This window comes from Amyelois transitella, chromosome 27 (assembly GCF_032362555.1).
Source record: "Amyelois transitella isolate CPQ chromosome 27, ilAmyTran1.1, whole genome shotgun sequence".
In the NCBI taxonomy this organism is placed as follows: Eukaryota; Metazoa; Arthropoda; class Insecta; order Lepidoptera; family Pyralidae; genus Amyelois; species Amyelois transitella.
This window is the reverse complement of record NC_083530.1, coordinates 3518159-3543766: the sequence shown is the minus strand read 5'-3', so window position 1 is coordinate 3543766 and position 25608 is coordinate 3518159.

Sequence of the window (25608 nt, the reverse complement as noted above, 5' to 3'; positions counted from 1 at the left end):
TAAGCTAGTTTTAAATAACCACTACCCCTTTTAATCTTTGGATGGATGTTCGATAGATTATTGCTCTTCAACTTATGTAGACAGAGAGAGAATATTCAAACAAAATCACGCTTCTTTCTCGAAGGGGTTGGCAGAGATACATCTTTCCACTTGCCATGACCTCTGCACACTTTTTTTTCTTCAATCACATTCGTCAAACTCTCTAACCACATACGTACGAGTGCATTTAAGGGTATTTGTCATTCCATGCAATCTCAAGTTACACCAAAAACTTGTAAAATTTTTTTGCTTATGGTATTAAAATCAGACTTTAAATTTTAGATGAAAGTAAAAGTAATTCTTAAATGCTTGGGCTAAATTTTCGTTAACTATAGAAAAGACCTAAAGCAAAGCGTGGTCTTCCAGTGTTTCCGAGAATGTTGGCTCTGCCTACCCCATAAGGGACAAAGACATGTTTATATCTATGTATGTTGTTATGTACACTCAATCTCATATCGAATGAGATAAATTTATTTAATTGCAGTTTGAGTGAATGAATGAAGCGAAGGAAGTATGCAGAGATCGTGGCAAGTGGAAAGAGGTAGTCTCTGCCTACCCCTCCGGGAAAGAGGCGTGATTTTATGTATGTAGGGTAGCATTAAGGATAATAACGTTTAAATTGATTTGTATAATCAAAAACATGTAAGATATTAAATTAATAAATGTTAAGAGTAATCCTTGTTCTGAAACCGTGTTGTAAAACACTTTTGTATAAGGCTGTATCAAACTTGAAAATCAATTTATATTGTGACAGCGACATAATGATTATGAGTTGTCAGTTCCGCTAGTGTGGGAGTAAATGACTAATAGAAGACCTAGATTTTAGGACATGTACACTGTTTGTTAGATTTCGAGGTTAAATAAATCTTTTAAATAAATAAAATAGGACACTGACTAACTCCCACGCGACTAACTGACATATTGGGCCATAGCCCAAACAGCTGAGTCTAGAAATTTTAGAATTGGTACGTAGTTTCTTAAATATGGTCAAATGGTGCACTTAGAGGGGATTTCCCGAAATTCGCAGCGGTGAAAGATTTATGCGTGATTAATTACGTCGAGTCCCAGAAGGGCAATACATACATACATACATATGATCACGTCTTTATACCTTACGGGGTAGACAGAGCCAACAGTCTTGAAAAGACTGATAGGCCACGTTCAGATGTTTGGCTTAATGATAGAATTGAGATTCAAATAGTGACGGGTTGCTAGCCCATCGCCTAAAAGAAGAATCCCAAGTTTATAAGCCTATCCCTTAGTCGCCTTTTACGACATCCATGGGAACGAGATGGAGTGGTCCTATTCTTTTTTTAACGGTGCCGGGAACTACACGGCAATTCTAGTTATAATTCCACCTTGACCATCTACCAATGGCTATTTTCGAAGTTATATACATAAGTTTGAATGCTAACTGATGATCTTACGGTAAGGGAAAACCTGCACATTCAGGCAACTGGGTGTGCAACCAATAAAAATGAAATATTATCCAATGCGGGTAAGGTTCCACTACAAAGGTTGCGGAGGTCAGATGGGAGTCGCTTCCTCTATAAACCTGACTCGACCAATCTAAAATCAATGGCTTGACCCAGGCTCCTCTCCAGAGTGGTTAGGTTACAACTGGTACTATAGCAAGCAGGAAGAATAAGTTCCACTCTCTCATCTCTCTCATGTAATCTCTGCCTACCTCTTCGGGAAAGAGGCGTGATTTTATGTATTTTACAATTCAAATTCACAATTAAGCAGAAATCGATGGCTGTGCTAAAGATGTTTCTGAATTACTTTCAGTCTCCCAGTAATTAGAATGCTTCGTAAATCAATCCTGTTGAGTGGCTCGAGCTATTGCGAGTTACACACAGACATACAAATAGACATATTAATTAAGGATTACAACTTAAAAAAAATAATCTTTTTTTGTTTGTTAATTGTCTATTTAGCTTAAGATAATGATTACTGAATGCAAGTGTGTGTTGTGCCGTGTGGTTCCCGGCACAAGTGACAGGTTGCTAGTCTACGCCTAAAAGAAGAATCCCAAGTTTATTAGCCTTTACCTTGGTTGACTTTCACAATCTGCTTAGTTAATTTAAGCTTAATTTGGGACACAAATAGCTTAAAAATATATAGGTACATATATATTTTATTATTTCACAAAACCTACAAGAGTTTTTAAACGTTTATCAACGCGACACATGTGAACATTTTCATCGCAGTAAAAGCTTTGACGGACATTTATAATTGGGCGTCCAAACCGCCATTTTGTTTTCAGCATCCATTATTATTTTTAGCCGACTACGAGGTAAAGGTACTGTAAGGTTATTGACATAGATTGTATTGTGTTGAATTGAGTAGTTAATTATCATTTTGTAGCGGAAGTGATGATTCGGGATCGACCACTAAACAAACATTGGTCACTTAGGGAAGATCTTCTTCCCGGCTAGGTGTTATGCCTGGGGAACCGCTGCTCCGACGATTTTGAGTTGGAGGTTGTATTTATGCTCCAATCCGTGAAATCTTGCTTGCGCGAATCAGACACTTACGTCTCTTTCTAATACGACTCTCACGCTGCTATTGGCTGATCACGACACATTCTTCGCTACGATTGACAGATGATTTATGACGTTAGTGATGTAGCCACAAACAAATTATCTACTTACATTCACATCAATAAGATTATTTTTTCTATTTTTATAGATAAACAAAATAATGATTTTTGTATAGGTACCTACCAGTTTTAAGTCGGACCAATCTTAACATATCTGCAAAACCGCATTTAAATAGGAGTAATAATTTTCGCGTAATGAGAATACAAACATTTAAACCGAAATAAATTCTACAAATCACATTTTAGTAAACGCGTGAAGAGACAACGACTAAACTTACTTATGCATTTATAATTAACCGCTTTAAAAAAGGAGGGTGTTCTTAAAGCGGCCGTTATTTTTTTTAAAACTTGTAATTAATGTTCGAGTGGCAGAGAATTAATTCATTAATACCTATGGTATTATTATTTTAGGTGCATTAACGTTTCTATAAATTAATCTAGATAGCCGTGTGTATTGTCTCTGCGACATCATTGCTTCCAATATAGAAAGGATTGGTTCATTAATTATAAAGGTTTTCGAATGTTTATCGCCTGTGAGACGAATTGGATCACCGACACCTAAATGTAGACTTATTACATCGTATTTATCTCTAACTAGTGTTTTAACGCGGTTTTGTTCGCGTATCTCAATACATTACATATTAAGGAAACCCAAGATGGCGTGAAACGAAAATCCTGTTGATTTCAGCTCTTGCGCGTCCAAAACCCTGTCTTATTGCAGTTCATATACCATATATGGAACATAACGAATTTACAATCTCTAGACCCAGCGATTTGGACTGTGCAAAGAAGTTAATTAAACAAGCCTATTATCTATTAGTGCCGTGTGGTTCCCTGGCACCAATAAAGAAAAGAATAGGACTACTTCAACTTTTTCCAATGGATTTCGTAAAAGGCGACTAAGGGATAGGCTTATATACTTGGGATTCCACTTTTAGGCGATAGGCTGTCCAACAAGTAGCAACCTGTCACTATTTAAATCTCGATTCAATCATTAAGCGGTTGAGCGTTACCTTTCCGACTTATGATGACTGTCTGCCCCGCAGGGGATATAGACGTGATTATACATATGTTATGTTGTTTAAACTCCTTTTTTAAACTACACTGTAGTCAAAATCCCTGAATTCAATTATATTATTGTACAAATTTCAGGACCTAACGATTAGTTTAATGGATGGATTTCTAAGAACCCATTAGTTGCTAAGACACGTCTGGTATTTGAATAATACTTGAGACCAAAATACTATTCAGTTTCTCTTAACAATATTCTTATTAGTTTAAGAATAATCTGCTTTAAATTTTTATAGATTATATTTTCACACCAATTTTGATTTCGAACAATGTAAAAAACACGTAGGTACCTAACGTTACCAGAACTAACACTGCCGTCCGTTAGCTAAAAAGTCGTTAAGCCTCAAGGGGTCGATTTTGAGTTTTTGATACCACTTTATACAGGAAAAAAATCTCTATCGATCTGTCTTAGAAACATTTTTCTATCGCTTGTAGTTTTGAAAATAGCCAACACAAATACATCGTTAAGCGAAGAAAAAAACAATAGTGAACATAGCTTTATAGACGTTAACCAACAATACTTCAGTAAAAAATCACTTTTATACCTTAACGTGGTTATGCTTTTAAAATTATCGCTATAGTTACATTGCAATAATAACATTATCCTTTTTTACCACATTAAAGAATCGTTAAGATCCTTTAGTTACTATTCAGTTAGGTTTACTGTTTAAATTGCAAATAAATATACTAAGCTATAAAAACGTTTTCCCAAAATAAAACACTTTATGAACGTTAATATCAGTTAACGACTTTTTAGCGTATGACCAGTAAAACCATAAATAAAATTATTACTTTTTCTGAGACGTTAACCGCCCAAAGCGATTGACGTAAGTAAAATAAAAATTACAAATACAATACTATAATAACGCTTAGCATCAATACCATACAAAATCCCCGCTAATCACTCTGGCACCCCACCCCGCGCGACCCGTCATTTTAGTGTCGCTTGCGCTATCACGACTATGTAGATGCAGTATCATCAATTAATAATAATAAAGTCATTGTAGAATCGCTAACCGCTCAACAATTCATAAATATGCCCAACAATATTTCAGATCGACGAATTCAAAAATCTTCTCCAAGAGCATATTTGAAAACTATGGTACAAGTTAATTTTAAAAGAAATGAATTTGACTTATTTTATAAAAATAATTTTGACGAAGAAGAAATAGTATTGAGATTTCTGAATGATAAATATCTCAAAAATCCTAAAGCTGTATCACAATCTTTCAGATCATTTCCTAAAGGTATCGAGCAAGAGCGAAAAGATAACTTGATTGAAAAATTGATAAATATTATTCCTGTTCATAAACTAGTATTTTGGACACAATTACCAGTCAATCGGTAACAAAAGTATTTCTAAAACTCAGGTGGAGCTAACTTCTGACGTTGACTCTTGTCCATTGCGCGCTGAAACCCTTCTTAATAATAACACAACTCCCATCAAATCTGTCTTTAAATTTAAATATGTTAACTCTGATAATATATTAAAGGCGTTCAAACAACTTAATTTTAAAAAGTCTGAAGACCATTGGGGTATGTCTGTTAGTATCATAAGTCAAATCATAGATATTATTGCATCTGATCTAGCTTTTATATTTAATGAATGTATTGATGAGGGTATTTTTCCAAATTTAATGAAATGTAGCAAATTAATACCTCTATTCAAAAAAGGGGAGAAAACAGTCCTTGGCAATTATAGACCTATTTCTATATTGCCAGTTTTGAGCAAGGTGTTTGAGAAGATGATGCTTAATCAAATTGTGAAGTTGACGTTGTTGAAGAAAATGCTGCAGTGCAGTTTGTTACCGCTTCTTCTGCACTGACGCCTTGGAAGCGGCAGTAAACTTAGTTTTTAAGTAATTCATTTGACGTCAACCAAGTTGTTAAACCATACGACAATTATTAAGCGACATAATAATATCCTATAATAATGAATAAAAAATTTTGAATTTTGAATTTTTTGAAAAATGCAACAATATTTTAAAATCAATAACATTTTCCATTCCCAACAATATGGGTTCACTGCCGGGAAGTCCACCACTGATGCAGGAGTAGCACTTGTTACTCAAATCTATGACGCGTGGGAGAGTTCACAGGATTCAGTTGGAGTCTTTTGCGATCTCTCTAAAGCATTTGATTGCGTAGATCATGAGACACTTTTGCGTAAACTTCGTCAATATGGGTTTGACCACAAATCAACTAAACTAATGGCATCCTATTTGACTGATAGGCTTCAAACTGTAGATATTAATGGAGTAAAGTCAAGTGGATCAAGCGTCTCAATGGGTGTTCCTCAGGGCTCAATTTTAGGACCATTCCTCTTCTTGGTATATGTCAATGACCTGCCTTTTATGGTGGAAAAACAGGCGGGTATAGTGCTGTTTGCCGATGACACTTCTTTAATATTTAAATTAGATCGCCATAGCGAAAATGTAAGTTCGGTTAATAATATACTGTCGGCCATATCTATCTGGTTCTCAACCAACAATCTTCTTTTAAATGCTAATAAGACCCAATGCATTAAATTTACCCTTCCAAACGTAAGGCAGGCCAATACTGATATAATACTGGAAGGCCAGAAATTAGAATTTGTTGAAAATACAAAGTTTTTAGGAATTATAATTGATGCAAAGCTACAGTGGGGTGCTCATATTTCTAAACTATCCAATAGACTTAGCTCTGCCGCTTATGCTGTTAGGAGGATCCGACAATTGACAGCTAGGCTTGTTTATTTCAGCTAATTTCATAGCTTGTTATCTTATGGTTTACTTTTATGGGGTAGCGCGGCTGATATACAAACTATTTTTATAATTCAGAAAAGGGCCGTTCGCGCAATTTACGGCTTAGGACCAAGAGACTCGTTAAGAAAACTCTTTAAGAAAATAAACATACCTACAGTAGCGTCCCAGTACATTTTTGATCTTATAATGTATGTTAGGAAAAATACCTCTTTTTTTCAAAAAGTTAGTGCCACAACTGATAGAAATTTACGTAATAAACATAAAGTCATGCCGTTTCATAGGCTTAGCAAAGTCAGTAAATCATTTATGGGGAACTGTATACGATTTTATAATAGGTTGCCGGAGTCTGTTCTTGATATGCCCAACCGAAAATTCAAAGAGTATGTAAAGAAAGTACTTTGTGAGAAGGCTTATTATAGGACTGATGATTACCTTAATGATAAAAACATCTGGCTCGAGCTTGGCACAGGAACCTCGTAATTAATTGTAGTTTAATTTGAACTTAAATCAAAATTTCAGTACACTCTGTACATAAATCTTTTTAAAATTGGCAATCCATTAAATATATATATATATATATTTCTTTTTTCATTATTAAATCTCATAAATATATAAAATATTATATAATATATAATATATGTTTTTAAGTAATTTATTTGACGTCAACCAAGTTGTTAAACCATACGACAATTATTAAGCGATATGATAGTATCCTATAATAATGAATAAAAATTTTGAATTTTGAATTTTGAATCATGCTGCATCAAATGATGTAAAAAGTAGGAAAACCACATAATCACATGAATAAGTGTTTTTTTTTTTCTACTTCTTACATTAGTTACTTATGTACACTTATTCTAATCATTATCATTTCGTTATAATTATCTTATTATAAACTAGCCTTTTTCCGCGACTACGTTGCGTGATTTATTAGTTAAACTTCTTAAAGTAGTGTATTGTGTCTTATGTGAGAAATTTGTTTAGTTCTAAGCTTGTCACAGTCATTTTTTAAAAGTATATATTTGTGTTACATATTTTATAAAAAAATCTTTCAATGTGATCTCATTTTACTAAGTAAGTATAAATATATGCTGTGTGCTGCCGACAGGCCTATTTTAAGTTTTTGAGAAGTTTATTACCAACTCAAAATGCATATTTTGAACGCAATTTGTAATGTAATTTTTAATTGTTACTCAGTGTTATTATTTGTGGAAAATCGTGTGTTGGTTATTACTTTTAATAAGTTTTATAATTTTTTTTTTTATTTCTGTTTAGTTTCATTTGAAGTCTGAATTTGAAGATTTTGGTTTGATATAATTTACCTATTCTTTAGAGAACCATAGCAAGGCAGGTTACATATCTTTCTTTTAATAAACCTTAAAATACCTAATATTTTGTTTCAATTTGGTAGTTAATGTTCCTATTTTTCTATAATTGCATAAACTTTTCCAACCTAAAGTCACAGCTAAAAGATCGCTTATGTTCAAGGTTTTGGGCGTAACGTCTTTTAAGTGTTTTAATAATAAGGTAAACAATAGAGAAAAAAAATACAGCAATGTAGCAACACTGCAAAGCTAGTCTTGAAGGTTGTTAAAAAGCTTTTGAGTTGATACAGTCATGTTTTGTTTCTAATTTAGAGCTCTCAATAAATAACTAAAACGTCGTTAAACACCTTAACGATATTTTAGTAATTTGTTGTAGACTAGTTTTTAGAACCTAAAAATGCAAGTCATATTTATATTCGAATCATATGCTATAAGGTCGCTAAGGTATACTTAATGATCTTTTAGTAAAGTATTCATAGTAAAAAAAAATTTAAAAAACACAATAAAACTGCCTTATACGCTCATTTTCAAAATAATAGTTGATTAATCTTATTAAAATTATCGATTTTTAATAGTGATTTTGATTGCCTATCTTTGGGTATTTAAAAGTTCGTTGTGTGACATATGGTTTTGAAATGGCGACAATTCTAAATATTTCGCGCGTTTTTCGCTCGTATCTCAAAACTTGAAAATGTGGGTTAGCGTGTTTTTAGTAATCGTGCGGCAGAACACCAGGAGAAAGAAAAATTGAGTAATTAAGGGACTTCCCCGCTCCCTCTATAGTATAACTCTTGAATGAACTCTTGTATGAATCGTTTTATTTAAGTTTGGAAGGACACCACAAAAGAAAAAGGAGGTAAATAGTACATTGCCTGTAGAATTCCAAGTTTGTATCCCTTTTCTTTGGTAGACTTCAACAAATCTGCGTGGTCTAAAAGACGCAGCTTGTTTCTACCATTCTTCACCCAGCTCGATATCGGGTAACCCCTCATCACACCCGTGTGGATCTCTCCGGTTTTACAGCCCTTGCGCATTATCGCTTGTTTACGTACATTCGTGAAGCCAGATGTTCAAACTCACGAACACCACACTAGGTATTCTAAGAAACTATTGAAACAAGCTTTGTTATTAACTTTATTTTAAATTCAACCCTTAAAACGCAAACGAATTAATTAGGAACGAGATAAATCCTTACATACCAACAAACATCAGACGCTTGGTAATAAAACCGTTGCAAAGAATGGATTAAACATGTTCCCTTTAGAAGCCACCTCTAAATTTTACTTAGCCTATTTAACGGTGAAAAGCATAGATGTTTAATGTTTGGAAGTGACTAATGCTTTATTTAATTTCACGTTCACTGTGATTTCTAGTATTGAATAGCGTTATAGACAAATCAAACGTTAAAATTGTTCTTATATTTCATCATGGTATAAAAAATTGTTGGTGTGTATGTTTATAACGCTATAACTTCGGAACTGTAACTCTGATTTTGATAAAAAATTAGTAGATACATTACTGCAATTTTCAAGTTAGTTTGGAATCAAAATCGGTTTTATAGATTGCAAGATAATAATGATAATGTTCAAAATATAAGTGTAGAATAGAAGTGAACTAACGCTAAGACATGACATAGAAACGTACGTAGATATTTAGAATTTCTGAGCGGAAATAACAGAACGAGTAAATAATTATGCCACTATCAGATTGATCCATGCAGTTATCCAGTAATTATTGTTAGTTATAGTCTTTGTGCCGTGTGGTTCCCGGCACCAATACAAAAAATAATAGGACCACTCCATCTCTTTCCCAAGGATGTCGTAAAAGGCGACTAAGGGATAGGCTTACAAACTTGGGATTATTTTTAGGCGATGGTGCGATTATTAAGCCAAATAGCTGAACGTGGCCATTCAGTCTTTTCAAGACTGTTGGCTCTGTCTACCCCGCAAGGGATATAGACGTGACCATATGTATGTATGAAGTTATCCAGTTATTGTTCTCAGTTATAATCGTTTTTAGTCGCGCTTAAATCTAAACTTGTCCAAAAAGGAGACCAGGTTGTACCATTTTTAACATCATCCCAGATTGTGTATGTCATTTCCAGAAATAGTATTCCTATGTTTCTAGATAATGTCGGCATGTCAGTTGTTTTATGTTAAAGGAAAAGTTTGTTTTTAGAAAACACACCCCGGGCGTGTAGTAAATTAGTCTATCTCTACCCTTAGGTAATAGGGAATGATAATTACAAGGGTATTTTGTTGAATATCAGCGCTTTATTGTATTAATTTTATTGCGAATGTTTTAATTTCTTAGAATAGTGTAATTTGTTCGCTTTGTTAGGGTTGTTTAATAGAAAATGCTTTTACTATAATATTAATTTCTTGGAATATATTACTTATTTGTTCACATTGGTTTCTTACTTGTGTGACGTCACCCAAGTATGAAACCAAATTAATTTTTCATGTGAAAAATGTACGTATATATGTAATGTAAAAAATAATAGTTTAAAAAAAACTAAAAAACTACGCTTTATTGCTAATCAAACTAAAAAATAGAAAATAAAAATCAATGACAAAGGAATTATAAAACAGTAGTAGTAAGTCGAACAATCAGTTATAGTCAATTACCTCTGATTAAAATTATAACAAAATTAAATTTATAAACAAAACAATTTAAATCTGAGTAAAAAGCGTGGGGTGCCTGATGTAGTAAATATTAAAATCATTCTATTCCATTAGCATATATTTATGACAAGAGAGTTATGAAAATGAAGTAAAATGCACCCCACGCTTTTTACTCAGATTTAAATTGTTTTGTTTATAAATTTAATTTTGTTATAATTTTAATCAGAGGTAATTGACTATAACTGATTGTTCGACTTACTACTACTGTTTTATAATTCCTTTGTCATTGATTTTTATTTTCTATTTTTTAGTTTGATTAGCAATAAAGCGTAGTTTTTTAGTTTTTTTTAAACTATTATTTATTTTTAAACTATTATTTATTTTCTATTTTTTAGTTCGATTAGCAATAAAACGCGTAGTTTTTTTATACAATTATTTTTTGGAAGTTAACACTTCTGGTATAACTATCTTACTAGAAAAGACTTTCGCAACCATGCGCCCATCGCCGGAGGTTTTCACAACTAACTTTCTTAAAGTTATATGTGGCCTGATTGGATTAAATCTCATAATATTCTCATAATGATGATTCTTTTTTAGGCGATGGGCTTGCAACCTGTCACTATTTGAATCTCAATTCTATCTTAAAGCCAAATAGCTGAACGTGGCCTATCAGTCTTTACAAGACTGTTGGCTCTGTCTACCCCGCAAGGGATATAGACGTGATTATATGTATGTATGATGATTGATAAACCCAGTTGAAAAGAATTTTATAGTGATAAATCACTGTTAATAATATTTTTGACTATCCAGCAAACATAATAATTTTCGATTGTGGCCTTGCCAGGAATCAAACCACAAGATTAAGAGGCAGATTGATACAGGAACAAAAATATTTCAAACATACCTCCACTGCCTTTACAACCAGGAACGCAACAATGTTTATCGGAAGACATCGTGGCACTTTCGTTGTAAAACTGTCTTTCACAAAAACAAACACAAACTTGGGACTCCTATCTCAAATAATCAGGTACTTTTTACAGGAGTCCTATCTGCACAACACAGTGAACACAGTCAGAGTCCAATCTCAGATGATAAAATCACACGAATATCCGGAAGAACAAAGCTCGACTCAACGGAAGATTCCAAACTACAAATAACGACAAGTTATCAGCACAAAACAAAGTGCAAATAGGTAAATACACAGGCACCGGTATAAAAAAACAGAAAGAAAGTTTACAGGTTTTCTAATCGAATTCGAAACTTACTGCAAAACTTATTTGACATAAATAAATGTCACTCATTTCTTAAACGAGTATTACAGTGTTGCTATTATAAATAGGCAAAAGATACCTAATGTTAATTCAAGAATTGCATTAATATGTTAAATACGTATTAAATATCACAAAGTTCTGTAGGTAGTAACTTTATTCTTGTATTGTTGTAAATTTAGTTGTTCAATTTTCATTTATTACTTTCGTTTTATTACTTATATATTTTTTATTGTTTTAAAATATTCTACTAATTCTACTATTGTTTCTAATGGTAATTCTAAATGGAGTGATGCGATGAAATAAAAAAGTCTCAGGTTAATAGTAACATTATATGGAAATATATTACATCTCTTTTTGGACTCCTTATACGTCAGAACTTCTTGGTTTCTTGTATAGAGATTACTGGCAATGGTGCTATCTCTGTCTCTCTTACTCTCATACGAAGGATCTAAAAGTGAATTTATTAATCCTGGCAGTTTTAATAAGGATAATGAGAAACTCTTATCAAAATATTGCATTGTCATCGGTCCTTGATACGTGTGCAAAGTTTCAAGTTGATCAGACGTTTAGAAATCAGTGAAAATTAAGCTCAAAGATTCCGTTACATACATACATACATACATACATACATACATACATACAACCCAAGCTAATAAAAGCGTAGTAAAAAGGGATAAATCAAAGCATACAAATACATCATTTTTAATTCTATTAAAAATCGGTCTAGCAGTTTAGCTGCTATATCAGTAAGCATGAACATCTTAAACCGATTACCAAAAATTACAAATTAATATTTGATAAAATTTATACTCAAGAACCATATTTGAAAATTCAATATCCCCTTAATACGCATTTATTATTCATGAAAATAAAGCAATAATCGAATATAGCGAATCCATTAAATAAATCTTTACGCAACAAAGCTTAAAATCCCTTGCTCCCAAACTAATTGTTTCATCAAATATACACGGGGAGCTTGCGCGGTATTCATGTAAAATAACACTTTATGGGACATAAGCTTGTCCATTATCACATTTTATAAGGGTATGCACCGAGTATAATGCAAATTAATGCCCCTGAGAGACTGGGAGGTAGGGTTGTCGCTTTATAATACCATAGAAACCAATATTATACAATACTTTAAAAAAATTGGTACTCATTTGAAATTATATTTTATATCATCGTACAAATTTCTTCAAATAAAAATCATAATATTACACATTACTTTTTTTTTAACAATTTGACTGTCTTCAACCTCAATCTCAATTCTATCATTAAGCCAAATAGCTGAACGCGGCCATTCAGTCTTTTCAAGACTGTTGGCTCTGCCTACCCCGCAAGTGATGTAGACGTGATCATATGTATGTATGAATGTATTCAACCTCAATATGCCAGGTGGTAAGCAAGATGAGGCCAATGGAGGTGCAAGCAAGCTAAAATAACGCCAATTCACTCTTGCCCTGAAAATCCCCAAGTTGTACCTATGTATCGTGGAAGAGAGATGCGGAGAGGGAATTCCAAATCACATGAGCTTTTAAAGATATTTTAGAATTCGTACAAGCAATGAAAAACTTTTCACAAAACTCTAAACATTTCTATTCTTAAATTACAGTCATTGAATCCCAGGTGCTCATCTGGGAAAAAGGCAATTTGGAAAAACTACTTTATAAAATGTTTTGTTGCTTGCCTGATAAAAACCAGCTAGGAAAAATGTATTTGTTTAATTTTTTTTAGTCTATATCTTAGTGCCGTGTGGTTCCCGGCACCAATATAAAAAAGAATAGGAACACCCCATCTTATTTCCCTTAGATGTCGTAAGAGGCGACTAAGGGATAAGCTTTTAAACTTGGGATCCGTAATTTAGGCGATGGCCTAGCAACCAAGCTAAAACAGCTAAACGTGGCCTGTCAGTCTCTTTAGGACTGTTGGCCCTATCTACCCCGCAAGTGACTATATGTATGTATACCTTACGAATTGAATTATAATATAAATGCGGAAGTACGTTTATTTGTTTTCTCTTCACTAGTTATCTACTGATTCCTGAGGTCCTATTCAAAAACGTCGGGAACCACACGGAATGATTGATTATGATTTAAATAGACACCCCTAAGATCCGAATACGCTTTGTACTAAAGTGTATTACTTCTCCATACAAGATCCAATTAAGTTTAGGCTAGACTATGCAAATTCTAATTCCATTTATTAACTAGTAAAATGGTTCTTATTAAGTGGATTTTCTATCTTCAAATGTGTATATAAATAGGTTCTCAACATGTGTAATCTTTTGTGAAATTACTTTCTACATTAGATGTAAATTAAGTTGGAAATTATAAATACACAATATTTGGAGTTCGTGCTTTGATTAATGGCCTGGCAAATGGTCTGGCAAAGAATATCTTAAAGAAGACTTAAGAGTTATGAGCGTGGATGAAGCGAAAGAAGTATGGGTGGATTGAGGAAAAGGTCTGTAGCTGTCTACCTGTAATATGTAAATTCAACCTTCTTGTTTCACTATATCCCTTGCGGGGTAGACAGAGCCGATAGTCTTGAAAATTTTATTAAGTAATTCAATAATTCAATGTTTTTTTTAGGTCGCTAGTTTTAATTTCGTCGATTTTATATAAGACTAGCTGTTGCCCGCGACTTCGTCCGCGTAAATTTCGAGTTGTATCTTAATCATACAGTCAGATACAAACAGACAGACAAAAAATGTAAAAAAAAAATCTCTATCCGTTTCCGTCAAAATAATAAATGTATAGACAAAATATTTTTACCGTTTTATTATATGTAATATTTTGATTTTCAGTTTTTTTAAATAAAAAACTCAAACAATACAAAAAAAAAATATTTTTTATAAAAAAAAATATCTTGTAACTGTTGGGATTCGAACTTGGACCGCCAACTTCACAGTCTCACGGGCTAACCACTGGACCATCGAGGCTGTTGCGGTGGTGACGAAATTAAAGTAGAGTACATACATATGGTCACGTCTATATCCCTTGCGGGGTAGGCAGAGCCAACAGGCTTGAAAAGACTGAATGGCCACGTTCAGCTATTTGACTTAATGATAGAATTGAGATTCAAAAAGTGATAGGTTGCTCGCCCATCGCCTAAAAAAGAATCCCAAGTTTGTAATCATCATCCCTTAGTCGCCTTTCACTTATATTTATATGTTATAGGTATAATGCTGTCGTATAATGATAAATGACTTTGAATTTTTAATTTCGTAACTTATTTGCAGGCAAACCGATACCTTGAGTTCATTCAAATGTCGATAACTTTTTTTTTTAGTGAATCGATTTTGATGAAACTAACTTTAAATGTTATTCTGAGTCAAAACAAAGCAATTGGTGAAAGTTTGAAGTAAATCGGTTCAGTAATTTCGGAGATTATCGTGATCATACATACAGACAGACAGACAAGAAATTAAAAAAGAAATATTTTTGCTTTCTATTATTTATTCTAAGTGTCCCTCTATCCATTTCAGTCAAAAATACAAAATGTACAGACAAAATATTTTTACTGTTTTATTATATGTATAGAATAGATATATAGATAGTGTTAAATTAATAGTATAAGCTTTTTGCATATGACGCTATATTTATACTGGCGAAGCCGCTGGTAAAAGCTAGTGGGAAAGAATTACGATTTAATAAAAAAAAATCAAATGAAACAATATCCATAAAGTACGGACATGTTGCTAGCTCATCGTCTAAGAGAAAAACTCTCAGTTATAAGCCTTTGGCAGAAAAAAATTCAGCTTTATATTTTCTTCACATCTATCTAGGGTTTACTAGACGTATCTAGAATGTTCCCATCGACACGGCACACGTCTATCAGCTATAACAATTGGCGCATTGTGTCCATTGTTGTACACTGCTCAACAGGTACACTGCATTTTCCAACTAGATTTGTTAGACTATAGTTTGTGTGGAGATAAACTGAACTGAAGAGTGACGGTGGTTGAATTATGATATGATGTGATGCATGTGTGGTTCCTGGCACCAATAGAAAAGAATAGGACCACTCCATCTCTGTCCCATGGATGTCGTAAAAGGCGACTGAGAGATAGGCTTATAAACTTGGGATTCTTATTTTAGGCGATGGGCTAGCAACCTGTCACTATTTGAATCTCAATTCTATCTTAAAGCAAAATTGCTGAACGTGGCCTATCAGTCTTTACAAGACTAGTGGCTCTGTCTATCCCGCAAGGGATATAGACGTGATTATATGTATGTATGTGATGCATATGGAGGGTTACGTTTGAATTTTCGGGAATGAACTTTTGATTCATTTCTGTGTTATGTAAATTGGTTTGAGTGCTAACTGATGCTCTTACATACATATATATATTCACGTCTATATCCCTTCCGGGGTAGATAGAGCGAACAGTCTGATGCTCTTCGAGTGAAGGATATCTGCATACGAGCCAATAAGGTTTAGGCCGCAAAGGCTGCAGACGTCAGTTGATTTTTTCTTCAATTATTTTTGACTTCATTTACTGTTACAGCGGGAAGGTTTTAGGCGAGAGTATTATTCTTCCTTTTAACAGCTTTTTCGGTTAAAACGTACCCAGTTGAGAAGAACCTGACTGCCTCTTTGGCCAAGTGTCAAACTAGACCATTGCCTGAAAGAAGAATCCCAAGTTTATAAGCCTATCATTTAGTCACCTTTTACGACATCCATGGGAAGAGATGGAGTGGTCCTATGCCGGAAACCACACGGCAATGTACATATCGGATGCAGCTGTAACTTTATACCCTAGGTGGTTTATATCCGAGCACCACGGATTCTGCAGTGCATTTTTGAAATTATTGTTATGCAAAGCACGTCGTCTAAGGCAAGGGTAGTAGACTTACAAAATGGAACAAAATTTTAGAATAGTTATTAGTTCCAGAGAACTGTTAGAGAACAATTTTCAGTTAATGGATTTGTACTCAAATTAATTTTATTTCCTAAATTAATTTTGAATTGGTATAACGTTTTACTAAATATTAATTTTGGAATCATTATCATCCCACGATTTCTTAATGGTCGGTACCACATTATACTAAGCTCCGCTGACCATTCGAGGATTATTTTTACCTATATACTTATACTTTGCATAAGTAAGTAGGTACCTAATAAGTACATCTTTATAAACCTTGTCGAGAACTATGATAAAAAATAAATAAAATTATCTTTAGTTTTTATCTTCAATAGGAAACTAACATAATTGTGCCTTCACCAATAGCTAACAAACTCTATGGGGTAGACAGAGCCAACAGTCTCGCTGTAAAGCTTAACAATAGGATCGAGATTTAAAATTCAATTTTTTTATTCAATATTATGGGACATTTCAACATCACGTAATAATTGTCATATCTTTTGGTTTCACAACATTGTTGACGTCAAATTATCTAAAACTAAGTTAACTGCCGCTTGCAAAGCGTCAGTGCAGAGGAAGCGGTAACAAACTGCTCTAAAGCATTTTCTTCAATACCATCTACATCAAACTTAGAATAGAAATATGGACGAGATAATACATTGTTATGATTAATTGAATTATTCGAAATTTAAATAATAAATAGTAAATGTACCGTGTGGTTCCCGGCACCAATACAAAAAAGAGCAGGATAACTCAATCTCTTTCCTATGGATGTCGTAAAAGGTGACTAAGGGATAGGCTTACAAACCTGGGAATTTTTTAGGCGATGGGCTAGCAACCTGTCACTATTTGAATCTCAATTCTATCATTAAGCCAAATAGCTGAACGTGGCCGATCAGTCTTTTCAAGACTGTTGGCTCTGTCTACCCCGTAAGGGATATAGACGTGAGTATGTATATGTATGTATGTATGTATAAAAATAATTTCAATTAGTTACAGATTGCTTCCCTATCGCATTTAAAAAGAATCAATTCAATACAATATATTGAGAATGTATTGTTTCCCAGAAAACAGATTCCCAGGTCAAATAGAAAAAGTTCTTGACAAGAATAATTATGACCTCACTTCCGAATGCTGACCGTACAATAAATAAGGCGTCCTGAGGGAAATACGGGCATCCTTGTACAAAATGCAAAACACGGAGACACGTGACCGAGTGGTTCAAAAACAAAGTCGAGGTACAATTCTGTAGCTGATTGCGTTATAGGACGAGCGGTTAAAGTGTCCGACTTGTAATTTTATGCGTATTCATTTTAACATACATACATACATATGGTCTTGTCCATATCCCATGCGGGGTAGACAGAGCCAACAGTCTTGAAGACTAAATGGCCACATTCAGCTATTTGGCTTAATGATAGAATTGTGATTCAAATAGTGACAGGTTGCTAGCCCATCGCCTAAAAGAAGAATTTCAAGTTTATAAGCCTATCCCTTAGGAGTGGTACTATTCTTTTTTGTAGGTGCCGGGATCCGGGTGTTTTAATGTGTAATAAAAAATTAATTATATTTACATATTAAAACATTACAATCACTTCTTTATCCCTTGCGGGGTAGACAGAAAGTCTGTTTGTCACCAGACGTTAGCGGCAACAGAAATACATTATTTGTGAAATTTTCAACGTTATAGCTATGACGGTTTCTGAGATACAGCCTGGTGAAAGACAGACGGACATAAAGCGGAGGTTTAGGAAAAGGGTCGCGTTTTTACGTTTCGTTACGTTTCACGTCTATATCCCTTGCGGGGTAGACAGAGCCAACAGTCTTGAGTTTTTTTTTTTTTGAATCTCAATTATGTCTTAAAGCCAAATAGCTAAACGTGGCCTATCAGGCTCTGTGTACCTTTTAAAATATAAAGGGGTGTTCTCAATCGGGAGTTATCTTCTGAAAAACTAAAAGTTGCTCACTTTATTAACTCGTGGGGTTTTTAAACGCATTGTATGCGTAATAAGCAGAAAACATTACCCATTCACTAGGGCAGTCGGTTAATGATATTATCATAATAGTTACATGTAACAGCTTCGGTAACTGTGTTGATGTATTTGACGTACCTATGCAAATTAGTTCACACGTTCTCCGTTATGAGAACTTCCCCTTTTGTGTTGTAGGTGTGAAAAATTTATTCTATTTGTACCTTACTAGGGTAACACGATATATTACCACAATTTTCGTTCCCGCGGGAATTTCGGGAAATCCTCTGTTAGTTCACCTTATTTATTTATTTAAAACTTTATTGCACAAAAAAAAATGTACAAAAGACGGACTTAATGCTGATTGGCATTGTCTACTAGATGACCAAATAGAAAAACTTTAAGTTGGTGGCGCGATAAAGTGCAGTGCAAATGCATACTGCAAAATACATTCAAGAAAAATGACCCAGCGGTTTGAACTGTATGTTGATATGTCAGTCAGTTCATAGATCCATAGATTCAGTAACATATGAAGGTACTTAATAAAAAAAATTGTGATTGTAATCCTAAAACAAACACAACAATACATTCAGCATCTTTTAGAATTGAAATCGGAACTAAATATAATAAGCTCATCAAGTTTACTCTAAGAACTTCTGTCAAAGGGCTAATGGACGTATGCAATGTGATCAAATAAGGAACGATTGAACAGTCAGTTCAAGAGTAGGCACCCTAAGAAAATAAGCTTTTATAAAGACAGTGTTGAATGTGGATGAAGAAAATAAAAACGCAGAGATCGTGACAGGTGTAAATATGTATTACTCCAGGAAAGAGTCGCGATTATATAACTTGCGGGGTAGACAGAGCCAACAGTACTGAAAACACTAAACGGCTACATTCATCTGTATTGCTCAAAGATGGAATTGAGATTCAGAAATAGTGACAAGTTGCTGGCCTGTCGCTTTATAAAAGAATCCCAAGTTTACAACGCTGAAAGGAGTCTTTCAGTCTTTCCAAGACTCTTGGCTCTGTCTACCCCGATACACATTCATTTTGTGTGTATATATTTACTAATAAAATAATAAAACGAAAACATGATTCTTGATACCAAAACAAACTTACCGCATAGACATACCCATTGAGCTGAAAACTTCATTCAGACCTCCAAATTTAATAACACAATGTAGCCTTTAATATCACCAGCAACAGAGTCTGAAATCGCTCGAATTAATTCGCTGACGCATCCTATTATTCCATTGTAGTTCAGATCTTGGACAATAAGACTATTGTTGTCCTTTTTTGATTAAGTGCCGTGTGATAGGGACGGTGATAGTTTCATTATGGAATCTGTGTGTACAGTGCAAATGGCCTAGATTAACATAGCTTTGATTGTATATAGAATAGAATTAGTAGAACATTGTTGGTTATTAATTATTCATTACCTGTAAACGTACCTCAGTAGGGTAGACAGAGACTTTATCTTTCAGATTCTTGCTAATTGCTTTTGCAACGTCCTCATACTTATTATACTACATCACTCATATTAGAAAGTATTTTTTTATATGTTTTGTAGGAGAGAGATGGTAGCTAAAGGAAAAATTAACCAACTAAATAATATTTCCTTCGTTATTATGTATGTCAATGAAGCGAAAGAAGTATGCAAGGATCGTGGCAAAGTGGAAAAATTTTGTTTTAGAAACTGCATACATACATACATATGTTCACGTCTATATCCCTAGCGGGGTAGACAGGGCCACCAGTCTTGAAAAGACTGATAGGCCACGCTCAGCTGTTTGGCTTAGTGATAGAATTGAGATTCAAATAGTGACAGGTTGCTAGCCCATCGCCTAAAAGAGGAATCCCAAGTTTACATGCCTATCCTATCCTATAGTTTTAGAAACACTAGAAAATAAATATGGGTTAGACTTCTCTGAAACAGTCGAAGGTCAGACGGAATACGCTTCGTGTAAAAGATGCCTTACCTAAACCATGGATCCTGGAGCACCTCAGGATCCTCTCCAATGAGATGAGGATCCAACCGGGACTAGAATCAGGAAGATGATTACATTTCCAAGCTTGAAACAACATACATTATAATCACGTCGTTTTTCTTACGGGGTAGACAGAGCCAACAGTCTCGCAAAGACTGAAAGGCCACGGCTATAAAGATTGTATTAAGTTTTAAATAGTGACAGGTTGCTAGCCATGAAACAATGGTAAATAATTTCAAATTGTAATAATCGATTCTGGCGGAATCGAGTCCGAAATCGATGTCTCGGCAACGCGTTAACACGTTATTTACGAGTTCCACGAATTTACAAACTGGAGCCGATTATTCGTTGGATCGTAAATATCGAATCGATTGTGAAATATCGGACTGAAGTCTGGGAGACTGGGATTTAAGTTCTGTAAAATAAAAAGATATACTATGTACAATTAACGACTGTACTCGATACTACGTCAACCCTCCCTAAAATATGGGGTAAATATGCATAAATATATGCATACAGAGCCAATAGTCTTAAAAAGACTGAAAGACCACGTCGTAAAAAGCGACTAAGGTATAAGCATGGGATTCTTCTTGTAGGCGATGGGCTAGCAACATGTCAACATTTGAATGTCAAAATCATCATTAGGCCATACAGCTGACCGCGGCCTACCAGTCTTTTCAAGACTGTCAGCTCTGTCTACCCCGTAAGGTATATAGACGTGAATATATGTATCTATGTATATTGTGCCGTGTGGTTCCCGGGTGCCGTGTGGTTCCCGGCACCAATACAAAAAAGAATAGGACCACTCCATCTCTTTCCCATGGATGTCGTAAAAGGCGACTAAGGGATAGGCTTACAAACTTGAGATTCTTTTTTTAGGCGATAGGCTAGCAACTTGTCACTATTTGAATCTCAATTCTATCTTAAAGCCAAATAGCTGAACGTGGCCTATCAGTCCGCTCAGGACTGTTGGCTCTGTCTACCCCGCAAGGGATATAGACGTGATTATATGTATGTATGTATGTATGTATATTGTATGAACACGAAAAAATATCAATTCAAATACAATAAGATCAAGACTACCCGAAACCGATGAGCTTAAATGAAGGGACTTATCTTGTCATTGATAGAATTAAAATAGATTCAAACAGTGACAGTTTGCTAGATCATCGGCTCAAAACCTTATAAGGCTACCCTTTGGTTGACTCTTACAATCTGCATCGGAAAACTATAACTGTGACTATTGGTGATATTTAATTATGTCTAAGCGCTGCCCTCGTAAAACTACTTATATATTTTTGATCTGTGAGATCAGGAGCCATGGCAATTATTAAGATTAATACATATATATGGTCACGGCTATATCCCTTGTGGAGTAGACAGTTAATGAACAGGTTAAATACTAAGGTAAATTGTGATAAGTGATAACTGTGGTCACCTCACTGAGAATGTCGGCGACATGTTTGACGGCCTCTGTGGCGCAGCGGTAGTACGCTTGTCTGAGACACCGTCCCGGTCCCGGGTTCGAATCCCAGCCAGGGCATGATGAGAAAAGAACTTTTTCTGATTGGCCTGGGTCTTGGATGTTTATCTATATAAGTATTTGTTATAAAATATAGTATTATATTATATTACTTCGAGGCTTACTCAATCTGTGTAATTTGTCCCATATATATATATATAAAAAAAAGAATGTTATTTACTGGTACGTCACGTAGGTATTCCTGCTGTCGTAACACTTTCCCATTTAAATACTGTGTCTATTATAAGAAACTCATTTTAAAGATCACAAGAAAAAAGTGTGTTCTTATCGTACTTTCGTAATAATTTTGGGTAAATCAATTAATCGTAACAATGTTTTCTCACATCTATTTTTCTATTCTAAATTTGGATAATTGTGAAGTTGACGTTATTGAAGAAAATGTTTCAGTGCAGTTTGTTACCGCTATTTCTGCACTGACGCTTTGGAAGCGGCAGTAAACTTAGTTTAAATTGATTTATTTGACGTCAGCCAATGTTGTGCAACCAAAGCAAACCAAACCAAAATTTGACGTCAACAAAAAGATATGATAATTATTAAGTGATGTTTGAAATATGCTACAGTAATGAATACAAGATTTTTTATTGCCTTTCTGTATGTTTATTCTTTGCCCAGACTCTATATTTCACTTGCACTCCAACGCATTCAACAACTCATCGATATAATTTAAAAATCTTCATGCAAGAGAATAGCGAGGTATATATAGCGAGTTTTAATGTTTTACCACAGAGTTAATTACTTCTCACTAGTTCGAAATAAATAAATATATGCGGGACAAATAAATAATACTTAATCGCTAAAAGGCACGTACCTACCTATTTTAAGGAACCGGTATTTTATTTTTACCGTTATTTTATTGCCATTACCAAATGAAAAAGTCTTTATTTTCATTTATCGTTTGTCGTCATTATCTTTTCTTTTTTTTTAATAAATTTAATATTCTAGATATGTATTGAAGTAATAACATCATTCAAATAAACGCCAAAATAGACAAAGTGACAACGACACTTCACTAACGGGTCTCTAATAATTAGCAGGTAAAAGAGCAAAAATAAAATTATAAAAAAACAAATCTATGATCTAATTCATTACGTATAAAGACGAGAAAGTTATAGCTAAGTAAACAAAGACAAAAAATACGTGGGAAAACTCGGGGGCGACTTCTAGCATGTTACATTAAATACCCAATAATACGACGTATTTAAATTACCATCTTCTTAAGATAAACTTATGGATGAAATAATAGGATAAATAAAACTTATACCATTAATACCTTAGCCTGTAGAGCTATAAATAACTGAGCTGTAATGCGGATGAGTATTGTTGGCGATTCTGTGAATTATTAAGTCTGTGAAAAGACTATTTAGTATGCAGAAGGCTACTGGAATTGTACAATTACACGGTTCCTTCAAAGAAAAACAATTATTGTTTCTAATTACTGTCAATAGTCGTAGATTCATTGTGTTAAAGAAGAATTTCATGTCAATCAGCCTGTCCTTTGGCTAACCTTTACAAAATAAAGATTCAAGCTTGGGTGGAAATAAGTGGCCTCTGTTCTCTTTTAGATCTTATCTTATCTTGATTTGTTTAGCTTGGGAATAATTAAATTCATGTACATTATATTCCAACACTAATACATAAACAAACTTCAGTACATCCTACCGGATCTTCTGTGATGCCTTCAACCAATTAGGATACAGGGTTATTCCTAGTTTGATGGTGGATGGCTGAGCGTTGGACCCGCTTAGAAAATGTATTACACCTTTTATATGAACAACTAGAGGCCGCCCGCGACTTCGTCCGCATGGAAACCCTATCAATCCCGCGGGAACTCTGGGATAAAGCCTACGTATTATTCTGGATCTTCAGCTACCTACATACAGTTCAGTAGTTTTTGCGTGAAAGAGTAACAAACATCCATACTGATATCCTAACATACTCACAAATTTTCGCATTAATAATATTAGTAGGATGTATGTACATAAAATGTTGTTGAAATGAGTCAATAAAATTAAAAAAAAAACTTTTTTTTTTAATCGAATCATACTCTGACGTTAACAAAAGCTCGTTACATTTTCAGTCTCGGTTGAGAAATATTACTTCAAAACTTTGTATCCGAAGAACGTTTATAATGAATCTGTTTACGTAACCTTGAAGTAGGTATTCTGATAATTTTACAAGGGTAGGAAAACGGTTTGTGAAAATCGGAATCTTTTTAACCGACTTCAAAAAATAAGAGGTTTTAAATTCGACAGTACTAAAATATTAATGAATATAACTTTTGCTAGGTATGTTTTTATGAGGCCAATATTAAACCGATTTGAATGATTCTTTATTTGTAATTCAAAGATATACTTTATTAATAAAAAGCCGTGTTTTTTGTATTGGTGCCGTGTGGTTCCCGGCACCAATACCATCTCTTTCCCATGGATGTCGTAAAAGGCGACTAAGGGATAGGCTTACATACTTGGGATTCTTTTTTAGGCGATGGGCTAGCAACCTGTCACTATTTGAATCTCAATTCTATCTTAAAGCCAAATAGCTGAACGTGGCCTATCAGTCTTTACAAGACTGTTGGCTCTGTCTACCCCGCAAGGGATAAAGTCGTACTATATGTATGTATGTAATTATATTTTTAATTTTTTAGTATTGTGTGACGAAAACCGTACCCTGCCGATATAAGTACTCCTATTTATATAGATATATAAAATTTGTACAGTAACCGTACAGTACATAGCATGAAAGGCCGTAACTCGGTTAAATTTTAACTGTTCCCGGGGGTACTGCAAGAAAACAAAGCCTCATAGCTGTGGGCACCGACATAGAGTTAGTAAACAGTAATGTGGCAATTGGAAAATTGTTAAGAAAAGTATTTTTTTTTTACCCGACCGATTGATTTTTTAATGAGTGTTATAAGCCGCTTCTATTTTTAGAATCCTGACTGTTGTTATAAATGACAAAGTGAGATTATTTGTTTGTTTGTTTGTGTGCCGTGTGGTTCCCGGCGCTAATAGAAAAAAGAATAGGACTACTCCATCTCTTTCCCATGTATATCGTTAAAGGCGACTAAAAGATAGGCTTTTAAACTTGGGATTATTTTACTGTCGGCTCTGTCTACCCCTGAAGGGATATGGACGTGATTATATGTCTGCATGTATATAGGTTGTTTGTTGTCTCTTTACACATTATCTACTAAACCAATGTTCTTGAAATTTTGCCTATATATAACAGTCTGGAGAAAGACATATACTATTCATCCCGGTATATACTAATGTTCCTGTGACATTTGCAAAAAAAGTATATTCTTTTGTAGGTAGCGCTTAATCCACGCAAGCGAAGTTGCGGTTAAAAGGTAATTTCTCATCAAACAAAAAAAATTTTAAACAAAAATTCACCTACACAATGAAACAAATTTTGTTAATGAGTACTTTCAATTACTTGTTTGCATTGGGTCGCTGGCCAATATTTGGAGTGGCCGATACATTACGCCTCTAGGCAACAAAGGGGTTCGTACTTCATGGGTCCCGACGTTTGACAAACGACCTTTCCGAATAGGATAAGGAC